The following is a 9824-nucleotide window of genomic DNA, read 5'->3' on the forward strand; positions in this document are numbered from 1 at the left end:
TTTTTCTTTTGTTGATTATATACCAGTTAAAGATGAGATCATAGGGTATTTGTCCCTCACCACCTGCCTTATTTCACTTAGCATAATGCTCTCCAGTTCCATTCATGCTGTTGCAAAGGGTATAAGTTTCTTCTTTCCCTCTGCTGCATAAATTCCATTGTATAAATGTACAAGTTTTTTTAATTTTTAATTTTATTTAATTATTGTTCAAGTACAGTTTTCTGTCTTATATTCCCAGACCTGCCCCTCCAGTGCTCACCACCTCCCTCCCATTTCCACCCCCCCACCTTAGTTATTGTCCATGTGTCCTTTATACTTGTTCATATGAGTCCATCCCCTTTTCACCTATGATTCTCTCCCCTCTCCCCTCTGGACCCTGTCAGCCTGTTTCGTATTTGAGTGTCATTGGTCATATTTTCCTTGCTTGTTTGTTTTGTTGTTTAGATTCCTGTTAAAGGTGAGATTATATGGTATTTGTCTTTCACTGCCTGGCTTATTTCACTCAGCATAATGCTTTCCAGTTCCATCCATGATGTTCCCAAGGGTAGGAGCTCCTTCTTCCTTTCTGCAGCATAGAAGTCCATTGTGTAAATGTACCATAGTTTTTGGATTCATTCATTTACTGGCAGGCACCTAGGTTCCTTCTAACTCTTGGCTTTTGTAAATTGTGCTGCTATGAACATTGAGGTGCATAGGTTCTTTTGGATTGGTGCTTCAGTGTTCTTAGGATATACTCCTAACAGTGGAATTACTGGGTCAAAAGGCATATTCATTTTTAGTTTTCTTAGAAAGTTCCATACTGTTTTCCATAGTGGTTGTACCAGTCTGCAATCCCACCAACAGTGAACTAGAGTCCCCTTTTCCCCACAACCTCTCCAACATTTGTTGTTTGTTGCTTTGTTTATGATGGTCATTCTGACTGGTGTAAAGTGGCATCTCATTGTGGTTTTAATTTGCATCTCTCTGATAGCTATCAATATTGAGCATCTTTTCATGTATCTCTGAGTCCTCTGTATGTCCTCCTTGGAGAAGTGTTTGTTCAAGTCCTTTGCCTATTTTTTAATTAGGTTGCTTGTCTTCTTAGAGTGGAGTTCTAAGATGAATTCTTTAGGTATTTTGTAGATTAAAACCTTGTCTGAGATATAATTGGCAAATATGTTTTTCCATACAGTCAATTCTCTTTTTTATTTTAATGCTGTTTTCCTTAGCCATGCAGAAGCTTTTTATTTTGATGAGATCTCATTTGTTTATTTTTTTCCTTTATGTCCCTTGCTCTAGGGGACATATCATTGAAGATACTGCTGCGTAGAATGTCTGAGATTTTCCTGCCTATGTTCTCCTGTAGGACTTCGGTGTTATGACTTATATTTAAGTCTTTTTTCCATTTTGAGTTTATTTTTGTGTGTGGTGTAACTTGGTGGTTGTGATTCTTCTTCTTTCTTTTTTTTTTTGCATGTAGCTGTCCAGATTTCTCAACACTATTTGTTGAAGAGGTTCTTTTTACTCCATTTTATGCTTCTTCCCCCTTTGTCATATATTAATTGACCACAGAGACTTGGGTTTATTTCTGGGGTTTGTGTTCTGTTCCATTGGTCTATGTGACTTTTTTAATGCAAGTACCAGGCTATTTTGATTACAGTGGCCTTGTAATAGACTTTGATATAAGGTGCTGTGATCCCTCCTGCTTTGTTCTTCTTTCTCAAAATTCCTGAAGCTATTCAGGGTAATTCATGGTTCCATACAAATATCTGAAATGTTTGTTCTATGTCTGTGAAATATGTGACAGGTACTTTAATAGGGATTTCATTGAATCTAGAAATGACTTTGGGCAATATGGCCATTTTGATTACATTAATTCTTCTGATCCATGAGGATGGTACATGCTTCCATTTGTTTGTGTCTTCCTTAATTTCTTTCTTCAGTATTGTATGTTTCCTGAATACAGATCTTTTACCTCCTTGGTTAGGGTAATTCTAGGTACCTCGTTTTTCTTCTTGCTATATCAAGTAAATTTTAATCCTAATTTCTGTTTCTGATGTTTCATTGTTGGTGTATAAAAATGCCTCTGATTTCTGAGGATTGACTTTGTAAGCAGCAGTTTTGCCAAATTCATTTATTAGGTCAAGTAGTTTTTCAGTGGAGTCTTTAAGATTTTCTGTGTACACTATCATGTCACCTGCAGTGACAGTTTTGTTTCTTCTTTTCCAATTTGGATGGCTTTTATTTCTTTTTCTTACCTGATTGCTATGGCTGGGACTTCCAGTACTGTGTTGAATGAGGGTGGTGAAAGTGGACATCCTTGTCTTATTCCTGATGTTAGTGGGAAAGCTCTAAGTTTTTGTCCATTGAGTATGATGTTGGCTGTAGGTCTTTCATATATGACCTTCAGTACATTGAGGAATGCTTCCTCTATTACCACTTGGCTGAGTTTTTGTCATAAATGGGTGCTGTACCTTGTCAAATGTTTTTTCCACATCAATTGATATGATCGTGTAATTTTCGTCTTTGCTTTTGTTTATGTGATGCATTACATTTAATGATTTTCAAATATTATACCACCCTTGCATCCCTGGGATCAATTGCATCCCATTTGGTCATGGTGTATGATCTTTTTAATGTATTGCTGGATGCAGTTTGCCAATATCTTGTTGAGGATTTTAGTATCTATGTTCATCAGTGATGTTGGCCTGAAGTTTTCTTTCTTTGTTATGTCTTTATCTGGTTTTGGGATTAGGATGATGTCGGCTTCATAAAGAGAGTTTGGAAGTCTTCCATCTTCTTGAATTTTTAAAAATAATCTGTGGAGGAATGGAGTTAGCTCTCCTTTAAATGTTCTCTAAAATTCTCCTGTGAAACTCTCTCGTCCAGGGCATTTGTGTGTCAGAAGCTTTTTAATTACTATTTCAATTTAATCAGGTATCATTTGTCTGTTCGGGCTTTCTGCTTCTTCTTTATTGAGTTTTGGTAGATTATATTTTTTCTAGAAATTTGTCCATTTCACCTAGGTTTTCAAATTTCTTTTCATATTGCTCTTTGCAGCAATTTCTTACAATCCTTTGTATTTCTGTGGTATCAATTGTAACATCTCCTCTTTCATTTCTAATTGTGTTTATTTGGGTCCTCTCTCTTTTTTTCTTGATAAGCCTGCTTAAAGACTTATTGATTTGGTTTATTTTTTCAAAATACCAGCTCCTGGATTCATTGATCCTTAGAATTATGCTTTTATTCTCCCTGTCATTTAATTCTGCTCTGATCTTGATTATTTCCTTCCTTCTACTTGCTCTGGGTTGTCTTTGTTGTTGCTCCTGGAGTTCTTGTTGATGTATGGTTGTTTATTTGAAATATTTCTATATTTTTTAGTTAGAACTGTATGGCTATGAACTTCCTTCTCAGGACTGCCTTCACTGTGTCCCATAAGTATTGGGCTATTTTGAGTTCATTTTTGTTTGTTTCCAGAAACTTTTTGATTGCTTCCCTAATTTCATTCTTGACCCACTCATTGTTTAACAGCATGCTATTCAATCTCCATGATTTTGAGTGTTTGGGGCTTTTTTCCTTGAGGTTGGTTTCTAGTTTCAGTCCCTTGTGATCAGAGAAAATGTTTGATATGATTTCAATTTTTTTGAATTTGTTGAGGCTTGTTTTGTGTCCTATCATGTGGTCTATCTCTGAAAATGGCCCATGTGAATTTGAAAAGAATGTGGGATGAAGGGCTCTATATCAGTTAATTCCATTTGATCAAGGGCATTGTTTGTCATGGATCTGAGCCCATGGCATTGTCGCTAAAAGAAAAGAAATTCACATGGACTACCAAATACTGTGGAGAAAAAGGGTGGGTAGCTTCTCTCTCAAGAGGAGCAAAAGCCTTGGCCCTTGCTTCAGTGGGCTTTTATTGTCTTTCTGGGCACATTACATGAAGGTCCTAATTTACTATGCACAGGTTTGCTTTAAGTGGTTACCATTTACAGAAAACAAAGGAGAGTATGCTGATAATCACATCACAAAACAAGGATATTTGCAAATGAAAAGGCAAAAGTGGTTGAACCAGTTACACTCATCCTTGGAAGGTTTAGCATGAATTTTAGGAAGTTACTTTGCAGCAAATGTTTCTGATTCAATTCAGAGTAAGGGCGTTTTAGCAAAAGCAAGTCTCATAGCAGTCCAGGTACAGTGCAGGCCTGTTCCCCATGGGAAAACCTATTCATGGGTATGGGTACTGTGCATTCCTGAGTGGGAGCTGAGCCCATGCCACACAGAATATTCTCCTAAAATTATTCAATGCCACAATATCTTTGTTAATATTTTGTTTGGAAGATCTGTCCATTTTTGACAGTGGGGTGTTAAAATCTCCTACTATAATTGTGTTGCTGTCAACATCTTTCTTGAGTCCTCCAAGATTTTCTTTATTTATATGGGTGCTCCTATTTGAGTGCATATTCTTCCGTTGAATATTATGAAGTGACCTCCTAGGTATCTGTTTATGGTTCTTTTTTTTTAAGTCTATTTTGTCCGATATGAGTATTGCTACCCCACCTTTTTTCTTCCTACCCATTTGTTTGGAATATTTGTTTCCAGCCCATTACTTTCAGTCTGTGTAGGACTTTTGTTCTGAGGTGGGTCTCCTGTAGGCAGCTCATGTGTGGGTCATGTTTTCTTATCCATTCCACTATTCCATTTCTTTCAATTGGAGCATTTAATCCATTTACGTTTAAGGTTATTATGGATGGGCACTTATTCATTGCCATTTTTTGTACCTGTGTCCCTCTCTTTTTCGCTGTTTTTCTTCCTGTTTTAAAGAAAATCCTGTAGCATCTCCCACAGAGCTGGTTTGGAGGAAGTATATTCTTTGAGGCTTCTTTTGTCCAGGAAGCTTATTTAGCCTTCTGTTTTAATTGAGAGCCTTGCTGGATAAAGTAGTCATGGTTGCAGGCCTCTGATTTTTATTACTTGGTATATTTCTTGCCATTCCCTTCTGGCTTGAAGTGTTTCCATTGAGAAGTCTTATCAGGGCTCCCTAGTATGTTACTTCCTGTTTTTCCCTTGCTGCCTTTAAGATTCTCTCTTCAGCTTGGAATTTTGCCATTTTAATTGTGATGTGTCTTGAAGTGGATCTGTTTGGGTTCCTCTTGTTTAGGACTCTGTGTTGCCTGGATTTGTGTGACTTTTTCTCTCATCGAATTAGGGAAGTTTTCCATCATTACTTTTTCAAACAGGTTTTCTATCCCTTGCTCTTCTTCTCCTTCTGGTATCCCTATTATATGAATATTATTACGTTTCATATTGTCCTGCATTTCCCTTAATGCCTCTTCATTCTTTCTGAGCCTCTCTTCCTTGTCTCACTCATTCTGGTTGTTTTTTCTACCTTGTCTTCCAGCTCGCTGATCCAATCTTCTGCTTCATCAATCCTGCTTTTGATTCTTTCTACTGTGTTCTTCAGTTCAGAAATTGTGAGAGTAAAGGAGAGAAAATAGGTGTAGTGTGTGAAAGAATAGAGTTAACCACAACAGTAAGGAAACCATGAAGTGGTTTAAGACCTGGGAGGCATGCTGTGTAGTATTTACAATCAATGGAACAGCTACTATTTACAATAAGAATGGAGGAACAATCATATGACACAATCTATGTGATCTGGATAAGCAGAATAGGAAGTATAGGACCTAGAGTAGTGTGCTAATGGAACACAAGTGAAGTGAAAGACAGTAAATTAAAAATGCACTATGAAAAAGAAAACAAGGGAAAAGAGTCAAATAATGCAATTTAACCAGCCAAGTGAGGAAAACTAAACAGAAAGACGAGAAATACAAAAATAATAAGATAAAATATGCAAGAATAATAAAAAATAATGATACAAATATGCAATAACTTACAAGTTCTCTGTAGTAGCAAAGTAAAATTTGTCTCACTGTCTCAGCAGTTGGGATGCCCCCTCTTTGGGTCCAGATCTGGTCTTTTCACAGTTCCGGGGGGGGGGGGGGGTTTGTTTGTTTGTTTGTTTGTTTGTTTTTTGTCTCACTCACTTGTGGGAATTAAAAAAAATTAAGGAAGGAAGAAGTGATAAAAAGGAAAAGAAAGGAAGAAGGAATAAAACAAGACAGAAAGAAAGAGGAGTTAAAAGATAAAAAATAATAATAAACCACCAAGAATTACTTTAAAAAAAAAGCTTCCTGCTGGCTTCAATGTGGCCAGGCCAGTTTTGCTGGTTTCTCCTGGCTGCAGTGGGCTGAGGGGTGATTGATTTCATTTTTGTCTCTTCCTGATGGGCATTCAGTCAGCCTCCAACCCAATTCCCCAGCATCTCTGGTCCCACAGGTTTGGGTACACACTCTCCCTGGGGTTACGTGTGTGAGTGTAGCGTCATCCACAGTGCATACTCTTTCTGGGGCTTCAGGTGTGGGTTCTGGGCCCTCTGCAAAGCACACTCTCCCCAGGGTTAGGGGTGTGGGCTTGGTGGCTCTGATCCCTCGAGTTTGGGTGAGCACTCTTNTTTCTCTCTTCCTGATGGGCATTCAGTCAGCCTCCAACCCAATTCCCCAGCATCTCTGGTCCCACAGGTTTGGGTACACACTCTCCCTGGGGTTACGTGTGTGAGTATAGGGTCATCCACAGTTCATACTCTTTTTGGGGCTTCAGGTGTGGGTTCTGGGCCCTCTGCAAAGCACACTCTCCCCAGGGTTAGGGGTGTGGGCTTGGTGGCTCTGATCCCTCGAGTTTGGGTGAGCACTCTTTCCAGGGCTACTGGAGCATGAGGCAGGCCTCAGAAATGCTGTGGCTGGGTGGGGAGGAGTCTGGAGTGGCTACTGCAGGAAAACTCCCTATACAGCCGCAAGGGTCTCTTTTTTTCACTTTTTCTTTTTGAGAAATTCCTCCTACTCAAGCCTGCCGCTCCATACAGTGGCCTGGACTCTCACACAGCCCAATTCTCCTCCCAGACCAGGGACTGTCAGGGTCAGAGCCAGTCACAACCCAACTCTCAACTCTTCCCCAGCTGGCATCCATGGACTCCGTGGGTGCTCACAGGCCCTGTGTGTTTGCCACTTCTTCCTTAGTCCCCTCTCTGCTACAGCAAGCCAGCAGGTCTCTCCCAGTGCTGCTCAATCCTTGTTTGTCAGGGAAGAGAGCTGTTGACCCAGCTTTCTCCCAAGAGCCCTGTGGCAGATCTGGTAGGCACCAGGCCTGAGGTTGTGGCTGCTCTTGAAGCACTCTCCTTACCGTCTAGTTTTTCAATGTCCTCTACAATTTTCGGTCTCCTAACGCCATATATGTTGGCTGTTTGCTCTGTTCCTCAGTAGATCGGCTAGGTGTTTCACACATGTGCAGGGGTAAGTGGCCTCCACTCCCACCCATGTTGCCACCATCTTAACTCTATTCCCAGATTTTATTCTATTACAGTTGTCCCAATTCTTCTTTTGCCCTCCTCTGCCTAGCCCACCACCTGCTTCCAGTCAGCCCCCACACCATTCATTCTCAATGTCCCTGTGTCATTCATACATGATCTTTGATTTTTCCTAGTATTTTTTATTTTTTAAATATTTTCCTTATTTGTAGAGAGAGGGGAAAGGAGGGAGAGAGGGAAACATCAACTTGTGGTTGCCTCTCACACACACCCCACTGGGGATCTGGGCTGCAACCCAGGCATGTGCCCTAGACTTGGAATTGAACCAACAACCCTTTGGTTCACAGGCCGGCATACCATCCACTGAGCCACACCAGCCAGGGCATGATTATTCCTAATTTTTTTATTTATAGCCAAATTTTTTAATGTCAAAAAAAAAACTGTTCTAGTTTTAATTCCATTTCAACATCTTAAACCTATTATGATATAAATAAAAACTAATTGTTTGAGAAAATGAGACAATGTATAGTCCTGCATTTAGAACTAGAGACAAATTCAAATCATGCCTTCATTCAGGGTAATCTTGACCCTGTTACTGAACCACTCTGAGTCTATTTATTATTAAATGGGACTACAAATTACTCAGAGATTTGTTGTGAGGGTTCAATGACATGAGCATAGTCTATACTTAGGCCTTATACTTGTAGGTATTCAAAAAACGTCTTTTCCCCCCCTTCCCCTTAATAAGACAGGAGTTATACTCTCTAACCAGATCCAATTGTCCATGAACTTCAGAATACTTGAAATCATCTTTTGAAACTAAAAAACAGTAACAGAAAAATTGCTTCATCTTGGGACTTAGGTGGTGATCTTTCAGGAAGGACATGAGGAACTCTACTTACCACCAGATCTACCCAAGGAAAGATGGTCTCTGGTAAGTGAATTCTTCATGCCTACTTGCAGGGGCTAAAGGTTTGTCATACACTTCCTGTTATTTCACTGGTTCTGACACTATTCAAACATACTAGTTTTTTTTATTAAGAAAGCAAGCTAAAGACTCATAGATAAAGAATGAACTGACAGCTGTCAGAAGGGAGTGGTGATGTGCGGCTCGGTGAAAATGGTGAAGAGATTAATAAAACAAAACTCACAGACAGACAGACACATGCGCGCGCATACATACACACACACACACACACACACACACACACACACACACACGAAAACAAGCAATGCATAAACCTCTAAAGGCCAAATGAGTATCAGGCTTTTTGAAAACGTTCCCAAGTCTTTAGCTAAATATTAATGGAGGAAAAAAACACCTAAAAATTTCATGAAAAGGCACTTTATGAAATCTGAAAGCAGCATAACTATGAACAGTTAAACTTATTTGTTCCTACACTAATTTAACTAAGCAAATGCTTTGAGGCCTATTCATTCACCAGCAATTTATATAATGAAAATATTTAATATTAACCTAAATTAATGCGAGAGGATGAGAACAGAGAACATAAACTTCTATTTTTTATCCACAGTATTACTACAATAAAAATCCACTAATTTCAGTATGAATTCAGGAATTTTATTTAATCATTAAAGAAGCTTAAATGCCCTACCATATAACTTAGGTTAATGAATAGTATCTTTAAAAAAAATGAACACAAACTGTCTTAAGACATTAATCAAACTTTTAATGTGTCAATTTATTGCATATGTCAGTACAGAAAGTATAGTTTAAAAGAAACTTATTGTAAAAAAGCAAATGTAAATGTTTGCTTGCCATGGTTAACACATAACATTCACATTTGAGCTGTAACACTTTATCACCGCTTCAAATAAAATATGGCAACAAAAGTATGATTTACATTATGAAACTGGATTATTTTATCCTGAACGTACTTTGACAGGTTGAAAACAATTTGAATTTTAAATATATGCTGTACTGACATAAATCATTATAAATTACGAAACAATACACTCATCCCTGTTACATATGTATATGTGGCACTTTTTGTAAAAGTGTGTTATAGTTTTATTTTTAAACTACATTTTTAAGATACAAAATATAAATGGAGGTATATTTGTGCCATTTGGCAAAAATGTATTGACTATTAGGATTAATGCATTTATTTCAACATACAAATGCATATATCATTTCTGATTAGATGATGTGCATATATAGTAATATAAACAAGAGTACTGTTCATTTTCTACCCTATTATTTAAAGAGTATGTCTGTGCTGTCATTTCCAACTTTACCTGAGTGATATGAAAATACATAAATTGAAGTGGATAAACAAAAGCACATGACTAATTTTTTCTCATAGTTTTTCTCCTTAATTGTTGTTAAACATAATAGGAAAAAGAGAGGGGAGAGGTCAGTGAAGGATATCCATGTATCTTAATCATGTCCTAATTTAAAAAATGACTTCTGAGACATTTTTAAGTTTATCTCTTTACTCCTAACCTTAAGGAAACAAGGGACTCAATA

This window comes from Sturnira hondurensis, unplaced genomic scaffold, assembly GCF_014824575.4.
Source record: "Sturnira hondurensis isolate 20B ecotype Veracruz unplaced genomic scaffold, ASM1482457v3 Scaffold0017394, whole genome shotgun sequence".
Lineage (NCBI taxonomy): Eukaryota > Metazoa > Chordata > Mammalia > Chiroptera > Phyllostomidae > Sturnira > Sturnira hondurensis.